A 19,792-nucleotide genomic window follows, 5' to 3' on the forward strand; every position below is an offset into this window, starting at 1 on the left:
CTTGTTAAGGTGATGGGGAAAACATTAGGTAAATATATTTTTTAAAGAGTAAACTTTTAAAATCTTTAACTTTAATTAATTAATTCGTTTATTTTTTTAGTTCATCCTCACCGGAGGATATTTTTTCCATTGATTTTTACAGAGAATGGAAAGGAGGGGGTAAGAGGAAAAGAAAGAGAGAAAGAAACATCAATGTGAGAGAGATAAGTTGCCTCCTACATGTGCCTTGCCCTTGACCAGGAATCGAACCCATGACCCTTCGGTGCTCTGGCAACACTAACCACTAAGCCATGTCAGCCAGGGCTAGTTCACTGCCACCCGCCGCTATCATGGTGTGCGGGCAGCGGGCCAATTTGGGCCTGCTGGTGGGGGCGGTGAGGGATGGAGCATGGGAGGTTGGCCACCGGCCCCAAGGAGGAAGCTGGCCCTCAGCCCCCCTGGGAAAGGGGCCGCATCCACTGCTACCCACCCCCAGTTCCCTGTCCCAACCCAGAGGCCTCAGGGAGAGACCAAAGGAGGTTGGCGGGCTGGGGAGATTGGCTCTGGGAGCACACTGATCATCAGGGGGCAGGTCCTGCATTGAGCCTCTGCCCCCTGGTGGTCAGTGTGTGTCATAGTGACCAGTCATTCTGGTCGCTTAGGCTTTTATATATATATATATATATATATATATATATATATATATATATATATATATATATGTATATATATGATTTTATTTGTGTCTTGGGTAGTTCATTTTTTGTTGGGTTAAAATTGAACACACAATTTCTTTTTAAATTTTTGTTGATGATAGAAATTGAGAAACATCGATTTGTTGTTCTACTTATTCATTGGTTGCTTCTTGGGATGATACTCTAACCCACTGAGCTACCTGGCCAGGGCCTAACCACCCAACTTCTAGTAGATATGCATGTGCAACTGAGTATAGTAGACAGAAGTATGCAAAATATCTGTGGATTTGAAGATTAAAATGTTTATATCTCTTAAAATTATGTAGTATTTATGTTGATTTAAATATAAATAAGTGTTTTATGAGTATTCTATTTTGGTTATGGACATAGGCTTAAAATATTTTCAAAATTGATTACCAACAAATTGACCCTAGAAACTGCAGGTAGAGTCTTTGAGGTTATACACTATTGTTCGTTTGTTTTTAAATACATATATATGTTTCATGTATTTTTTATTCATTTCAGAGAGAAAGGGAGAGGGAGAGAGAGATAGAAACATCATTGATGAGAGAGAATCATTGACTGGCTGCCTCCTGCATGCCCCCTACTGGGGATCGAGCCCCCAAACCAGGCATGTGCCCTTGACTTGAATCGAACCTGAGATCCTTCAGTCTGCAGGCCAATGCTCTATCCACTGAGCCAAGCTGGTTAGGGCAAGGTTATGCACTATTAATAAGAGTTTATCCCGGGCAAACACAGCCTTAGATTTTCTTGAAGGTAAAATAGCCTCTGAGTTCTCCTAAAATGCTCATTTACAGTTTTACTGCATGAGTTTTACTTTCAGTTATAAAAACATATATTTGAAGTTTTGTGCAGCATTGTGTAAAAGCCACCTGTTGATACAGGCGCAGTATGGCAATTACCATCTTTTGCAGTAGAGTAAGAAGTGGGTATTTGCCTTTTGGAATCTTGGGGAGAAGACTACTCCTTTTAACTAATCCCCATGGAATCATTAAATGTGGAGAAAATGTTGAACTCTTACTTAAGCTTTTTGTTACCATTAATTGCTTCTGTGGGCCAAAGGAAATGAAAGTGTGGGCAGGCAGTCAATTGGCTACTGATGCAAAGAGGAAGTAAAATGTGGGACCGGCTTAATAGTTCAAGGTTGAAAGTACAAACAGTTGACAGTAATTTTATCTGGTCTTGGAAATGGTGTCCATATACCTGATGTGAATGAGAATTAGCAATGCCAGGTGATAAGGAAAACATTATTTTCATGTTTGTATACGTTTTGGAAATGGGAGATAATCCTGATTTAAGGAACACAAAACTAAAGAGGTTCCAGGGCTGGTAAGTAAATTTATTTTATGTGATTTTGTTAGTAGGATTTTTTTCTTAGAGTGGTCAGATATTCTTAATAGTTTCTTTTTACAAAACAAGGTAAGAGCTACTCGGCATCTGAGTTTTATTATTTATTTATATTTGGCATCTACATTTTAAATAATATGTTGCTACTTGATTTTAAGAGTCTTCTTAAACATGTTGGATGGCCGGTGCTTATTTTCTAAATTCAAATGCACTAAAATTAATTAATTAATTAGCTCTTGAACAGAGCTGATACTTTCCTGTGTCTTTCCTGTGTGCTGGTCACTATCCTAAGCACTTTACATACATTAGTTTATTTTAATTCTCACGGCCATAATGAGATGATTATTCTTGTTTTTGCATGAAAAGGAATGAGCTACAAAGAGGCACACATCTGGTGATGGAGCTAAGATTTGATACCAGGCAATTGATTCTAGGACTGCATTTATCATCTTAATGATTATGCTATGTGGAGGTTTTTGACATTCAGCACAGGGTTTGAGCAAATGTTGAATTTATTTGTTGAACTTCTTAGTATGACTGGAGATGCTATAAAAGCTTGCTATAAAAGCCTGATGGGAAGCCATTGCTCTGAAGATGACTGCTTTACCTAAACGATTTCAACCCAAGATACTGATTTCTAACCTTGAGTTCAATTTGTCAGTTCTAAAAGAAACTGAAGAATGACCTCAAATAGTCCTTAGGCAGATGATCTTGTTATGTTAGTTTAGCGTGGTGATAAGAAAGCTTTTGTCCTTTGCTTTCATAATGGTAGAAAAATGTAACTTAAGAATTGGTCTGATTAAACCTCCCCATTTTACAAGTTGAGAAAGCAGGTGAAAGAATCTTCTCAGAGAGGACGAGTGCCAGAGCTGGGATTGATTGATGATACAGTAGCTCACACTGGCATTTCCGTGTGCTAGGCACTGTTCTAGGGCTTTATATATGTAAACTCATTAACCCTTCAGAACAAACCGATGAAGTAGACATATCTGTATACCCATTTCACAGATGAGGAAATCAAGGTTATGTAGCCTATCCAAAGTCATGCAGCCAGTAAGTAGTGGAGCTGGGGTTTGAATCTGGGCAGTTTGGCTCCAGATTCTGTGCTCTTAACCACTTTACTAATGGTTGTAATTGCCATCTTTTCTTAAGGGCAAAATAGTTGAATATCAGCCATTTCATGTGATTTATTCTGACAAATTGAGATCCTTCCACAGCATGTCACCACTTTGCCACAATGAGTACTTGTGGTTATTAGCAATATTTGCTTATACAGAGATTTTTTTCCTTGGCCTCAGCCAGCTGGAAAGAGATACTATTATTCTTTTTTTTCCACGTTTGCATGTATCTCCATTGTGCATGCATCTCTTTTCTAGCATATTCATTTTTACATATATATATATATATATATATATATATATATATATATATATGGGAGAGAGAAGGAAGTGAGGGGGGAGAGAGAGAGAAACATTGAAAATGAGCAAGAAATACCAATCAGTTGCCTCCCGCACATGCCCCAACCAGGGATCCAACCCACACCCTTGGTATATACCCTGATTGGGAATTGAACCCACTACCTTTTGGTGTACAGGATGGCACTTCAATCATCTGAGACACACCAGCTAGGACCCTGATTGCTGTTTTTTTACTTATATTTTACAAACAGGCAGGATGAAACTGGAGTTCCTATTTCCATGTCATGCTGAAGAGAATTTACTGAGAGTGGAAATCCTTGTTCTTGACATTAGGGGGAAAGCATTCAGTCTTGTAGCATCAACTATAGGTTTTTCTTAGATATCTTTCACGTTGAAGAAATTTCTTTCTTGGGAGTTTTTTTGAGTAAGGAATGGATATTGGATTTTTTTTAAATGCCTTATTTTTTTTTTACTGAGATGATCATAGGTGTGTTTTTTTGTTTATTGAGATAATCATGTTGTTTAATTCTATTTTGAATTTGTTACTATTACTTATAGTGATTGCTTTTCAAATGTTAAACTAACCTTGCGTTCCTGGAGAAAACCCCACTTGGTCATGATATGCTATACTTTCAATATATTTTAAAAAGAATTAGGGTTCTGGCTGGGTATCTCAGTTGGTTAGAGCATCGTTTTGATATGCTGAGATTACGGGTTCAATCCCTGGTCAGGGAGGATACAAGAAGCAACCAGTGAATGCATAAATAAGTGGAACAACAAATCAGTGCTTCTCTCTCTGTGCCCCCTTCCTCTCTCTCTCAAATCAATAAATTAAAAAAAGAATTGGATTTGCTCTTTTAGAATTTTTACATTTATGTTCACAAGAGATATTGTTGTCTCTTGTGATATCTTTTCCAGTCTTGGACAGACCAGAGGAATACTAACCTCATAGAATGCCTTGGAAAGTATCTTCCTCTTCAGTTCTCTGGGAAAGTTTGTGTAGAATTAATATTTTTTCTGCCTTAAATGTTTGAAGTATTGAAATTCACCACTGAAGCTTTCTGGGCCTGGACTTTTATTTGTGTAAAAGTTTTCAACTACAAATTCAGTCTCTTTAAAAGATATAGTGCTGTTCAGGTTATGTTTCTTCATGAATAAGCTTTGGTTGTTGTGTCTTTTAAGGACTTTGTATAGTTTATGGGCATGGAGTTGTTTATAATATTACCTTTTTGTATTTTTAAAAGCTGTAGAATTGGTAGTGGTGCCATCTCTCTCATTCTTTTTAAAACATTTTAAAATTGATTTTAGAGCGAGAGAGATACATTGATATGTTGTTCCCATTATTATGCATTCATTGGTTGATTGAACCCCCAACCTTGGCATTTCAGGATGATGCTCTAGCCAGCTGAGCTACCTGGCCATGGCCTCGCTCATTTTTGATATTGATAATTTGTGTCTTTTCTTTTCATCATCTATTGTGTCTGTCTTCCGGCTCTTCAGACTAATGCTCTACACCACATGTGTCAAACACAAGGCCCGCGGGCCAAATCTGTCCCGCCAGGCCTTGCAATGTGGCCCGCACTGCACTGTCATCACTGCACTCCGCTGAGTTTCCATCACAATGACAGTTTATGACTGTTCAGTAAACCATTCGGCCCGCGATTTAGGCTGGATTTTAGATTTTGGCCCCTTCTCTGATTGAGTTCGACACCCCTACTCTACACAGACCTGTGGTGACTGCCCTAAGGCAAAATGTTAGAAAAATGGGCCGCTTGACCCAGTCTTTCCCTTTCTCTGGGTACCGTTGACGTTCCTTCATTTGTGGCCTGTCTTACGTTACTCTTTAGTACCTTCGGGTAGTTTCCTTCCCTTCCCCGTCATCCAGAGGCTGTAGTTGTTTTCTGGGAGAGGGTTTGTCGAGTGCTGGAAGCAGAATGTCCGGGCTCTTGGTTTTGTGACATTCTAGCCAGTTGAGAGATGTTTTAATAGCTGTATTCACACCATGGAACTGGGTAACTTAGCAGCGTTCTCTAGTCAATTTTACCTTTATTGGATTTGATATGAAGTAGCTCAACTGGATATTTAGAATAAATTGTGGAGTTAGAGAAAGATGAAAGGAGAAGTGTTGACTTAGCTCGTTTCAAAATGGTTTCAGTAGCGTTCTTGAATACCAAATATGTCAAGCTTCTGAATGATTTTGAGTGCATTTGCTTGTCATGGAAGTTGTTCAAGAGTAAAAGAATCGAAGAAAACATTTATATTTTAGGTCTAAAAACAAAGCATTTCTAATTTCTTAACTATATCAAATGCATCAGTTTTAGGTCATATTAATGCTATGATATTTAAATATTTTACTTGCAATGACTTTATTTTCTGGCCGTTTGATATTGAACATTTATACCCTCTTAGTATATATTGCAATTTGAATAGAAAGATACTAGGAGAAGTCATCTTAGGTCTCTGGATCTCAGCCTGATATCTACTGAGCAGCACATGAGCCATGCACTGTTCTAGGCACAGGAGGTTCAGCGGTGAACAAGGAGCTTATTTTCTTAAAGGCTCAGAAATCTGACTCCTGGCTCACTATGCATGGTCAGGCTCACATGGACATGCCCTAATGTCAGTTTGTTCATTTGAAGTGAGAACTACAGCTGTTAATTAGACTAGCGAGGTTGAACTGAGAGATTAGTGCATTTTCTCTTTATAGACAAGCCACATGGGAAGCCAAATTACAATCACAAGGTTGCTTGGTGAGAATGGAATCAAAACAAAGGGACTTGGTTAGATAATCCATGATTAGGATACACCTGCCACACGAACTATTTGGGTTTCCCCTGAATAATGCTGAGCAGTAAAGCTTGACAATGTCTGGGTCTTTGAGCTTATATCTATGGTGACCATTTTTCTTTGTTCACACAATTTTTTTTAACTAAACCATCATCCAATTTACTAAATTACAAGCCACATTCTAGGCCTGCTTCCTAAGATTACACTTAGGTCACCTTTAGAAACATTTATTTATTAAATATATTTTATTGATTTTTTTTTACAGAGAGGGATAGAGAGGTGGAAACATCGATGAGAGAGAAACATCGACCAGCTGCCTCCTGCACACCCTCTACTGGGAATGTGCCTGAAACCAAGGTACATGCCTTTGACCGGAATCGAACCCGGGACCTTTCAGTGAGTTAGGCCAACACTCTATCCACTGAGCCAAACCGGTTTTGGCAGGAATTTTAGAGGTTTTTACATTATGAGGCCAGGCATCACATAGTCTCTTGGTTAATTTTAACAGTGTTGTTATATCCATTGTGCAGGTATGTTTTACCCTAGGAGGGTGACTTTTCTCCTATTCTTCTTCTACCTCTACTTCTTTTTCCCCCCTTATAGTTGTGGTCTGGAAGGGGTGTGTGAATCCCTTCTAATTATCCTCTTGTACTGCCAATAATTTAGTTTTACTCAATTTATAGAGAGCTACACGTCTGTTTTTCCCCCCCTAAACTTTATTGTTTAAAGTATGGATGCCAAACTCTTGTTCTTAAAATCAATTACTATTTATAGTATTGTTTTAATAGGAAAAGCTAATCTGTCCTAATAGACGTAAAATAACTTTATTTGAAAATGTAGGAAATACCTAAATTTAAACCTAGAAAGTCCTGGGATCCAAACATATATTTTTGATTTCTTTAAATTAAGGAATATACTATAATTCCATATAAAAGAGCCAGGGAACATGAAAGGTAGCTGCCTTCAAGGAGTAATGGCACTATGCCGAAACTGGTTTGGCTCAACAGTAGAGTGTCAGTCTGCAGACTGAAAGGTCCCAGGTTCGATTCCGGTCAAGGGCATGTACCTTGGTTGCGGGCACATCCCCGGTAGGGGGTGTGCAAGAGGCAGCTGGTCGATGTTTCTCTGTCATCGACGTTTCTAGCTCTCTCTCTCTCTCTCCTTTCCTCTCTGTAAGAAAAATCAATAAAATATATATTTTTTAAAAAGTAGTAAAAAAAAAAAAAAAAGGAGTAATGGCACTACTTGAGGTATAATGGAGGAGATTCAAATTTTGGAATTGTGAGCCAGTTTCACTTACTAGATTCTTATTATCGTATTTTTCGGACCATAAGACGCACTTTTTTCCCCCCAGAAGTGGGGGGAAAAAGTCCCTGCATCTTATGGTCCAAATATAGCCTACACATATACTTTAAAAAAAAAGTTTTTTTACTTGCCCGGCTCTGTGTGGTCTCTGTGTGCTTGCCCGGCTCTAAAATGGTTCTAAATGCTGCTGTTTACTTTACAGGGTTGATTACATGTGTTTATGACTGTGATGTTGGGTTTTAATGCACATAAAATATTTTAGGACACTATTTGTTTCAGAATCTTTTTTTCTTCATTTCCCTTCTCTAAAAACTGGTGCGTCTTATGGTCCGGAGCGTCTTATGGTCCGAAAAATACGGTATTTCCTAAAATATTGCCTGCATATTAGCTGTCCACAGTCAGGGCTAAAGGACCACCCAGTTTACTATTAAAAACAAACAAATGATGCTAAGACCCAGTGACCACCGAATTTGTAAACATCAGTTCTCATGTTTTCACTAATCTAAATGAAGTGGCATCACTGTCTGTACATCCACCCAAACCTGTGGGAAACCAGCAAAGCCTTGGCCAGTACCAGTTTGCAAGTTCCTTGGATATTTGAATTACCAGGGGTGTAATTGTCTGTTATGCTGTACACCTGAAACTAATAGCCTGTCTAATAAAAGGGCAATATGCAAATTAAGCATCACTCCATCACAAAGATGGTGATGCTAATTGCCACAAGATGGCAGCACCCAGTTCTCTCAGCCCTGCCAGAGTCCCCCAGGGGACTTTTGCTGTAACAACAACAATAGTGGTAGCAGCAATCATGATATGTGTACTGTGCTTATAATTTTCACAGAGCCCTTTCGCGGGTAGAATAATAATTTGAATTTCATAGGTAAAATATATAAGGTGCCCTCCAAATTTGTATACATATTTTGAATAATTATAAAAGGCAGTATTTATTAAAATACACATTGCATTTTCGAAATTGAGCTATGTGCTAAAGTGTGTATACATTTTTGGGGACACCCTGTATAATGTATATGTCTGTTACTAACCATTTCAGCTTTCTAGCCAACCACTCTTTCCGGTTGTAAATTTTTGGCCTGAAAAATTTGAAGTATCATAATGCCTTCTTTTACAGACAAATGTAGTTGTTTTGTGCAAATTTAGATTATACCAATAAGGCTTCTTACCACCAAGTTGATCAATTGAGATGGAAAAAAAAAAACAACATACAGTGTCTGACTTTTTTGGTCAGGACTGTCCTTTAAAAGCCTCTTATTGATTTTTTTAGTCAATAAAAATACAAGGCTACTCGACCTTTTTTTCAGTCTTCATACCATTCATTATTAAAATATTACATTCTAGTTAATACCAGCTTTTGGGGGCTATTTTATTTTTTGGATTGTTTATGCTTTTATTTAAAAAAATTTTTTCCAATTATAATCGATGTTCATTATTATTCCACGAGTAGCCCTGCACACGAATCCATGCACCAGTAGCTCTCTGTGGGGCCTGGCCGCTCCACGCCCGCTGCCTAGAGCTCTCCGTAGCCCAGAGGCCCATCCGGTGCAGAATGCTTGCCCCATTGCTGTAGTGATGAAACAAGAATTCCTCCTGGCTGCTCATGCTGCCCACTCTCAGCAGCCACCCCCACCCCCCGGGCCTGGGGGACTCTGGCAGGGCTGAGAGAACTGGGTGCTGCCATCTTGTGGCAATGGGCGTCACCATCTTTGTGATGGAGTGATGGTTAATTTGCATATTGGCCTTTTATTAGACAGGATATTAGTTTCAGGTGTACAGCATAACAGACAATTACACCCCTGGTAATTCAAATATCCATCTGGCACCTTACATACTTATTATAATATCATTGACTATATTCCCTGTTGAACTTTATGTCCCTGTGACTATTTTACATCAAACATATGAATACTTCAAGAGCTTATGTGTCATCATTGCCACAGGGCCATGATAATCTTCTCCTTATCTTTCCAGTTTTAGTAAATGTGTGGCAAAGTGAGCACAATACAAGCTTTCTTTATGCACATCACTTCTGTAGATATCAGTGTTCTAGATCTGAACTGTACCGTATGGTAGCCATTAGCCACAGGTAGGTATTTAAATCTGTTTTAATTAATTGAAATGAAATAAAATTAAAAATTCAGTTAGCCATAATTTCCACATTTTAAGTGCTCAATAGACATGGTAACCACTAGCCTTATCAATATTGAACAATACTGTTCTAGAGAATCTAACCTCTACTTCGTTTTTTGGGGGAAGGCTATCATATCATTCTGCCACTGTTTATAATTTTATCTGCAAGATTTATGTTTCTAAATACTGAGCCAGTCTATATGATATATACTATGTGTTTAAAGTATGCTTTTAAAAAATTGCATAAACTTTTAATGGTCTTAGCACTTACTATGTAACAGATCTTATAGGTAAGCAGCATTGGGAATTGCAGTAAAAACACATGTAATAATAAAAATGTTCAATTTCTCTTCCCTTTTGTGGCTATGTGTGGAAGTACAACAGAAAGATTGGAATGTGATTCTGTACTACTTAGAAATGCATAGCTGTCATAAGGAAAATAACTAACAATAATCTTGAAATGATTCGCATAGTTGAGATTCCATGATGCAAAAATATAGGTCAGTTGTACTCATCATATGAAATATCAGCTTGAGAATTTAGCTTTAAAAGGCATTTGTCAATTGGAGAATCTGTCAGGTGTAAAGCTGATACTAAAACTTTGATATCACACGTTAGGATCTTAAATTAAGTGTTACATGTTCAGTAAGATGTCCAGCATATCCCAGTTGCCCTTTCTTCTTTTTACTTGCATATTCAAGTGGTGCAGGACTAAAGGAAAAACCCAGAACAACGTCCCAGGACTGTATATTTTGCCAAGGGTGATTCGGGGAACTTCAGGTTTAAAGCTGCAGTATCCTATATTCAGATGAACTAGGACAGAATACTCTGAGAAATATCTTTGATCCTTGCCTGTGTAAGAATGGTCTCCCGAGTGGCTGAATATAATTGAGAGACCTATTTGCTGGAGGTGACCAGCACTATGCCATGGTGAAGGACACCATTGGATAGGTCTTGTTCAAGGATTTACAGAGCAAGAGACATTTGGACACACTGAGTTCCAGATAGATGGAGAAGATTGTGAATATGAAAGAAGTGATTACTTTAAAAAAAACAAGAGCAAAACCCCATGAAACACTGGTAGTTGTTCTGTTAGTTTGGTTCTATGCAATCAGATGTGTGTTTAATACCTTTTCACTTTGAAAAACCATCACTTTCTTGCAAAGTCAGCCATTATTAGAACCTCAAAAGACAGCTGGTGTTTTTATTAAAAGGCCTTTCCACTAGTTGGGACATGTGTAATGTTCACAGAGAAAGCAAATATTCCCCCTTTATTTTTATATTCACTTTAGATACATATTCTTTGCCTAAGAAGCAGTTTGTTATGAACATGAGTATAGAAGAGAGGTTTTTATTCACACATATTTAAAGAACATCATTAATAAAAACATTTCCCTAGCTGTGACAAAGAACAGCCTTTGTTTAAGGGTTAGGTATGTCTAAGGAAGTGACTCTTGTTAAGAACTAAGGAATAAAATATAATTCATCTTATCTTGCGTAAGGAAAATTGTCCTAACTTGCATGCTGCTGAGTGCCTAATTTACATTTAAAGCTGAAGTAATGAAGCCTTTTTTTTTTTGCCAGAAACTCCCATTTCTGTCCCAAATATATTTTCTGTTAGACAAAAAAAGCATTATTTTTGCATAGTAATGCGCCTTTGCTGATGCAGAAAAGGGAACATAACTCAGGATGAAGGGTTAATTGAAACGTATGTGCTCTTTTGCAGGTAACTGAAATGATTTCTAGGAATCAAAAGGCGGGTTTGCAGGGCACCCCAAAAAGAACAGCTTCATCCTGGTGAACTGCAAAGGCAGGGTCTAGTTCTTTCTCACCTGGAGGAGGAGGAAGGGTTTAACTCTGAGGACTTCAGACTTCATGGAAACTAGTCCCAGGGGGTCTGAACTTGAACGTGGATCTATGGAAGCTCTTAGGAATAAACAGTATTTATAGTTAAATACATCTTTTGAATATAATACAAACTGCCCCTTTCATTTATAATGTTTTATTTAGTAATAAAGAATACTAACTATGCATTTTCATTTACTATCCCTTGTTCAATATACATTTTGCTTTGTTGCACATAAGCATGCTTTGAGGCATGTTCCATCTCCACCACGGCTGGTTTTCTATCTGGCTGTTCATTGCCTTTCTAATTTTCAACCTCAGAAGTTGTTGGTACCCATCTCCCTAGGCTCCCCAACCCCCACTCCCACTCACGGCTGACTTTGAGATGCCATCAGTGTACAGTTTTGAGTCCCAAGTGTGCTTGCACTTACTTTCTTCTATTTTTCCTATGGCTTCATTCTAAAATTTTTATTCCTGTTCTGCCATTAGCTTTTACTTTCCTTTCCTCTTCCCAACCCATTTCCATCTTCTTCTAATTATCCCCAACAGGATTGAATCATAGTTCATGCAATTTGCATGTACTGAAATGGAATGAAATTTTTGAAGTTGCCCCCAAACTACACAGAAGTAAATTTGAGAATGTGCATGCTCAATTTAATATTATATATGGGAAATTAGTGTAGTATCCCACAAGTGCATGTGTATATGTGCGCTCTCAAACATTCTACATGCCTATACATGTATACACCATAACCTAAGAACTTGCAATTGTTAAAGCTACTCAAGAAATTCCAACATTTCTAACATAGTTGATGTTTGAGCAAAAGCAATCGATGTGTTTGCTATCAATCAGTGGCATGATCTATCATTTATTGAATATCACTTTGGGTTTGTGAACAAATGGGCTTATTTACAGCTTTTTGGAACCTAATTGATTTTGAAGTCAAAAAGCTCCCCTGTTATTCCAGCACAAGAGTTTCAGATCATAGACAGCAGTCACCTGAGAGTCCCTGAAACCGCCCATCTGTGCCACCTATCGCCATTCTTTGGATTTTGGGGGTGTCCAAATGGGGTGAGAATGCCACTGACCTCCCTCCCAGTTGGCAGTCATCAGACTTGGGAGGAAGCAAAAACATCTTCTTACCAGAAAGGTGCTGGGACTTCCGTTTTGTAAGTAACTATTTCCGGTTAAAGCCTTGGTGGTCATGTTGTATATTACATTTGATCATGGGCTTTAGTTTGTGTTTTTGTCTTTTAGAAAAGATTATATACATAGACAGTATGCTACATTCTTTAAATGTTTTAAGATGTAAACTGGGATGTTCTGATTTCCATGCTGTTTAGAGTTCTTATCCCATGGAAGGGCCTACAGAAAGACAGTTGAGCTAATTTGGGATCATTTCACCCTAACTTGATACTCTCTATAGTGGGAATTTGAAGAGTTTTTCTTTTGATCATCAGTGTCATAGTTCAGATTTGTTGACTAATAAAGAGTAGTTGGATATTTGTACTGGTTTCCGAAGTAGCAGTTGGATGAGAGACATGAAAATTTAAAGATTGAGGCTCTCTTGTCACAAAATATCAAAGCTACTGCCTCAGTTCATCAGAAATCAAGAGAGAAAGAGTTAGCGTTGTCCTGAATGATCTGAAGTTCAAAGTAAGACTGTGGTCATTATTCATTACCTCTTTTCTTTCAAAACAGCAAGATTCTTGGGTTTCTGTGGACAAGGCTGCTTTTTAATGGCATGTTCTCCAAACAGCTGTTAAGCATTCCCCCTCCCCGACACCACAGACCACATCTGTTCCCACTGTTGATTAGATAGAGGGTAGAGAAAGAAGAGAGGCTGTAGCATGTGTAATTACCAGTAATTAATTCTTGTTGCGCCTCCTCATTTCCTTCTATTCTAACTCCACCTACTCTTCTTCCTGTCTCTGTTGTAAATTCTGTTTCGTGTTGGCCACTTGTGGAAAATGATCTTGATGGGTATACAGCTGTTTTCCTAAAATTTTACATTCACCTTACAGGGAAGCTTTTTTCTTTTTCTGGCTGCAGAATCTCTTGATGAAGCAAGGCAAATAAGAAAACACTAAAGTTAGTGAACATCTCTCTTGGGGCCAGCTTTCCTGCTTCCTTACGTTTGTTTCTGTTGACTCTATTTTTAATTGCCAACAAATATTTATTGAGTACATTCTCTCTTAAACAGCTGTTAAGAGAGACGAGTCTTGCAAGGCATGAATAAGTGTGAGGAAAACAAATGTAAGATATAGTCCTGGTCCTCAGCGTTTGTGCATAGTGTAATTAGAGACCTAAGATATGTATATGGAAAACTAATGATATAAGTCAATATGTAATAATTATAAAATGATTACCAGAATTGTTGATACTACGTGACATATAGTGTTCTATTTTTTTTTTTTCTTTCTCTTTGGGATAATGCAAGGCTAACGAAAATATAAATTTGAGCATTTTTAGTTACTGTGCCACAATAAAAGAGAGATATCACAGGTTTGCTCTTTGAAGAAAGTTCATGGCATGTCTTCTTCACAAATCTTAAAAGCCTAGATTTTCAGGATGCGATGCTTCTTGTGTGTCTGTTTTCAGGAGGATGGAGCTTCAAGTGGAGCACTTTAAAACTGCTTGTTTTTAAAATGTATGATAAATTTTAAAGTGTAGTTTCTGTATCAGTCAGGGCCCCAGCAGGAAAGAGATGACACTGAGATCAGTAGGAGGATTTGATAGAGGGATTATTTACCAAAATGTGGGCACGGTATATTAAAATTGCAGGGCAATCGTGTGAACTCTGAGGCTAGTAATAGCAGGAATGTTACACTCTCAGGAGAAAGGAGTGAGAGGAGGAGCAGACACCTCATTTAAAAAGAGGGAGTTAGATGAAAAAGGTCTTCTGCTCACAGGAGGATGATCCCAGCCTCTAAGTGACCAGGCAGGAAGAAAGCTGGGGCCATAAATAACCTGATCTCACTTTCATCCTGATCTATCCAGTGTTCCCGATTACCTAAGCTCATCCGTAAATTAGGGGACAGGGCAGCTTTTTGATGTAATGTATTAAATCAACCTTTCATCCCACAGAGCAGGGTGGAGAGTGGAATTGATGGGCAAAGGAAAGATACCTGGCACATTTGGAGACTTTGTAAATTTGCCCGAGCATGAAAAATACAATACATTTTGGATAACAGCCTCTGCTCTCACTAATCTTGATGATAATAGACATATATCTGGAATCTGTATGCTTTATTTTTTAATTTAAAAAAAAAGATGTTTTTATTGATTTTTGAGAGAGAGAAAGGCAGAGAGATATATAGAAATATCAATGAGAGAGAAACATCTATCAGCTGCCTCCTGCATGCCCCCAGCCTGGGCCTGCAATCTGGCATGTGCCCTGTCCAGGAATCAAACCGGAGATCTTTTGGTGCATAGGGCAATGCTCAGTTCACCGAGCCACCCACACAGGCTGGGCTGGAATCAGTATGCTTTATGACAAGTCAGTCACTTCTCAAGCATGTATACAGGGTGTCATTGGTATTGGTTAGTAATTCTCAACTGGGGGCAGTTTTGCCCCCATGGGAAATATGACAATGTCTGGAGTCATGTTCACGTGTGGGCTTTATCATTAGGATCTTGTGGCGGGTAATGGTAATGATAATGAAAGGAAGGCAGTTCATTTTCATTTCATCAGGGTAGTTCTCACATGATGTTGAAGAATCTAATCTAAACAACAACCATTACTTTTGGCAAAAAGAAGCTACTAACCTTTTAAAGGACAATTTGAGTTAAGATCTGAGGGTAAAGCTAAAAGGCAGCATAGGTTTTGTTCATTGAGTTGAGGTGGAGGAATCAAGCTCTAAAAGATAATGAAGAAAAGAAGACCATTGTGAATAGTTTGGGTATAGATTATAGTCTTCTCAAGGGCATGGACTACATCTCATATCCTAAGAGTTAGGGACCACATCTGGAGCAGTGCAGATTGTCAGTACATACACTGAGTGGCCAGATTATTATGATCTCAACACATAATAATCTGGCCACTCAATGTATATCCTATATAATAAAAGGCTAATATGCAAATTGTCCCCTTGACCAGGAGTTTGACCAGCAAGCAGTCTGGCCAACCGCCCATGTCCCCTCCCCCTGGCCAGTCTGGCCGAACCCCACCCATGCACGAATTCATGCACCAGGCCTCTAATATTTACACACACACACACACACACACACACACACACACACTATTGGCCAGATTATTATGCGTTCAGAGATCATAATAATCTGGCCACTCAGTGTATTTGTCAAGTGAATGAGTAACCCTTAATTTAGGAGAAATGGCTACTGTAGAACCAGAAAGAAAGCACCAGTGGGAAGGGAAAGATGAAAGATGCTGAGAAGGGAAGAGGTGAGATTCTTATATAAAAGGAAAGACAATTTGCACTACAAAAAATGAGAAAGGCCTTCAAGGACATACTGGCTCATTGGATCCCAGGTTTCCAGACTTTATGTTTGTCCCTAACCTGGACTCTTATACCTCACGGCTTCTTTTTCTTCTTAATGCAATAGGTAAGGACAGGGACATTTGTTCTGGTCCTCCTTTATTAGCATTGCCTCCCCCCCCCCTCCTTTAATATTAATGGGACAGTTCCCTGCATGGAGCCAGAGCCATACTCCTTCTCTTTTTGGACTCCTCTGAAGACTTGGGCATGCCTTCAAACAGCAGGCTTCCGTAGATCAGGCCGTTGGTATGGGGTGCGATGTGGTTGACTCAGTCACTCTGTTCTTATATTCCTGTAAGGCAACTCTTGATCCCTGTTTCTTTCATTGTCAGACTCTGAAAACTGCTTAGGTGGAAGTGATCACATTTGTCTTTTAAGTTCCTTAAGGACAGTAACACTCCTTTTGTACTTCTTTCAGTGCCTAGCCTATTGTAAATGCTTGTAGGGGATTCGTGGAGGATTACTCTGATTGCAAAGACAAGTGGTAGGGTGAGATAGGAAAGGATAGATTTAGGAAACCTTGACCATGAAGTGTTCCGTCTTCTGAGTGACACATGACATTAAATTGCTGGTTGTATACGAGAGGATTGGGTGTAGAACTAGGAAATAAAGGAGAGAAGAGGGCTTTAAAATATTGGTATGGGAGCTGAAGGTAATGGGAGACAGGAGAACTCTTTCTCTGCTGGAGTAAGGGTCATGTAGTTGATAAAGTATGGGGTCCAATATTAGGAAGGATCAGGTAAATCTGAAATATCTTCCATTAAGACTCATCTTCATTGGTACAAGAATGCCTGCAGTCCAACTTTATAGTTAATTTTATAGACTTTTAAAAATTAGCTTTGTTGCTATTTCATAAACATGTTTTTGCTATCTCATCTTGAATTTTCTAGTAAAGAGCCATCACCTTCTATACATTACTCAAGCCAAAAGTCAAGTATTTAGCTATGTCTTTTATTTTTTTTAATATATTTTATTGATTTTCTTATAGAGAGGAAGAGAGAGAGATAGAGAGCCAGAAACATCGATGAGAGAGAAACATCGACCAGCTGCCTCCTGCACACCCCCTACCGGGGATGTGCCCGCAACCAATGTACATGCCCTTGGCCGGAATCGAACCTGGGACCTTTCAGTTCGCAGACCGACGCTCTACCACTGAGCCAAACCGGTTTCGGCTAGCTATGTCTTTTAAAATATATTTTATTTAATTCAGATAGAAAGGGAGAGGGAGGGAGAGAGATGGAAACATCAGTGATAGAGAATCATTGATCGGCTGCCTCTTGCATGCCCCACACTTGGGATCAAGCCAGCAACCCAGGGCATGTGCCCTGACTGGGAATCGAACTGGGACCTCCTGGTTCATAGGTTGATGCTCAACCATTGAGCCATGCCGGCCAGGCTAGCTTTGGTTTTTAATCTCATATCCCACATCTCAAACTTTAGCATGTCCTGAATCTACTTCTTATTCATCTCTGTTGCTGCCATCTTATCCCATGCCCATGGCATCTCTCCTCTGGACCACTGCTTCTGCTCCTCACTTCTCACAATCCACTCTTTATGCTCCTGCCTGCAGATTAAAAAAAAAAAAAAAATCAGATCATGTCATTCCCTTGACTCACCCCAGCAGCTGTGAAATATTTCTAATGTAGTAGAAGCTCAATTTGTATTGAATAAACCACTGTAAAGTTATTATGATGTCTTTACAGATAGCAAACCAACTGACCCTTAGACGTTCCCGATTCATATAACACATTGTCTCTGTAATGATAATAATAGTAGTCAGATTTATTAAGGCTCATCTTTTTTACTCTTCTCATCTGTGACTGATGGCTGGCACCCATTTTTAGGATGGTTAGCAGAAGGTTTATATGTGGCATTGGAGCCAGCAAGACCAGTCGCTTCTCTTTGGCAATCTCTTGGAAAAATCAAGAGTCGCCGTAGCTATGAAATACACCAGACAGCTCCCTATACTTTTCAGGACTGGCTCAACCCAAGTAAGAAATCACTATACATTTTGGGGGAAGGCTAATCTTTTTTGGGGGGTCATAACCCTTTTGAGAATTGGGTGAAAGCTGGATTCTTTACCGAGAAAAATGACTACTTACATGAACACAGAACTTTGTAGACCAATAAGGGGATTCAGAGACTGAGCCATAGCTCATAGCAGAAAAATGCATCTTCAAAATTATGTTGTTATATTTGGGACAGATTAAAGCATCTATTTTTGAAATACAAACCATAGCAAGTAAAGTTGCAAAATATTGGTAGATGGGGATATTGCAGAAAAGAGATAATTTCTTTTTTTCTGATGCTTAATAGGGATCAGAGCAGACTCTTAAGGGATAGGGGATTGTAAGGGGGCTTTGTTTGTTTATCAAACAAAAACGTTTGAGGAACATTGGCCACTTTGCCATGTGCTTTTGTTGAGGAGGTGGAGGAGCATGGGAGGTATATCCCTGCATGCCTTGCGCCTCTTAACCCAGAGAATGGCCTGTAGACTGAGCCACTGAGGGGAGCAGGCTATGGGCGAGGAAGAGGATGGAAGAAGAGGATTCTTGGGCACAGGAGGGAAGCAGAGAATTTCTTAAGCCATTTCCCTAGGTTGAATCCAGTGCCCACCCCTTTTCTTTTCCCATTTTAGTTCTTCTTGGTCTCTCTATTCAAACCAAAAAAAAGGTGATTTTCCTCTTTCCCAGAAGTTCTTGGGAGAATTTCACTATTCTTTTATTTCACCTCCTTTGGGATTAAGGAGAGCTCTCATTCCTGAACCTATTGTCAGAGTTTCTTGTATTGTTAATGTTTTAATACTCTCAAGATGGCTTGTTTTTGATCAATTACTAAAGAAGAAGGTATTTCGTGCAGCCTCTTAAAAAATAAAAGCCAAGTATGTAATGCTGTAGCACCAGAGTTGGGAGTTTTTTTCCGGCACAATATATTAACTAAGCAGAAAATGTAAAAGAACAAATACAATAAAAGTAATGTTTGTTTAGTGGTAGTTTGAGATATTTCAGGAGAGATGAGATGTGAAGAAAAGCAGTGGCCATATTTAGAAAGCTGCCTCAGACCCAAGAGTATCTATTGAAGTAAACTTGATGACAGACTTTTTTCCTCTTCATGAATCATTGTATTCCTATAAAAGCGAAAATTCCTCTTCATCTAAACAAATGGCTTCCACATCTGTTTTCTTAGTTTCTCAAAAGGGTGTCTTCAGCTTGCATTTTTTTAAAAAGTGTTTATCTATTTAAAATGAAATATCGTCAAAAGCAGTTTATACATCAAAATCCAAGTTGGTCTTCATCTTCTAAGAATTAGTCGAGAATGATCTGGTGGTGGTAGAGGGGGAAAAAGAAAACACATTTTGTATTCTGCGTAGGTAAGTTCTTTCTAACCACACTCTACATTTTTAGTGAGTTATATTTAATTGTATATGCTCTTTTGTTTTGGGGGACTGATCGAGTAGTAACTTTATTATTGGTAGCACATCCCAATATTTTCATGCTCTGGGTTCAGAGTTCTGAAAATAAGTTTATTGGTTTGTGTTTTTTTTTGTTTTTTTTCCTGGATTAATAGTAGGAGAATTAAATGTTAGTCCCATTGACTAAGAACTGATCTGGAGTTAGTTTGATTTGTTATTGTCTCAATCAGTTTCCCCAAGTACGTCACTAAAAGAAACGCTCCCAACTGATTTGTAAAATACTGTACATCTTTTCTCAAGCGTTTGTTTGGTTCAAGTTCTTGTGTGAGTCTGGTTAT

At 38.7% G+C, this 19,792-nt stretch overlaps 1 protein-coding gene and 1 non-coding gene across 3 annotated transcripts in view; one reads left to right on the forward strand and one right to left on the reverse strand.

Moving 5' to 3' along the window:
- POLA1 (DNA polymerase alpha 1, catalytic subunit) overlaps nucleotides 1-19,792 on the forward strand; it is a 310,112-nt gene that overhangs the window by 82,120 nt on the left and 208,200 nt on the right. The window lies entirely within an intron of this gene.
- On the reverse strand, nucleotides 9,462-9,569 carry LOC118720312. The gene has a single exon (XR_004988407.1). It is a non-coding gene; the product is annotated as a U6 spliceosomal RNA (small nuclear RNA).

This window comes from Pipistrellus kuhlii, unplaced genomic scaffold (genome assembly GCF_014108245.1).
Source record: "Pipistrellus kuhlii isolate mPipKuh1 unplaced genomic scaffold, mPipKuh1.p scaffold_m20_p_16, whole genome shotgun sequence".
NCBI classification, from domain to species: Eukaryota; Metazoa; Chordata; class Mammalia; order Chiroptera; family Vespertilionidae; genus Pipistrellus; species Pipistrellus kuhlii.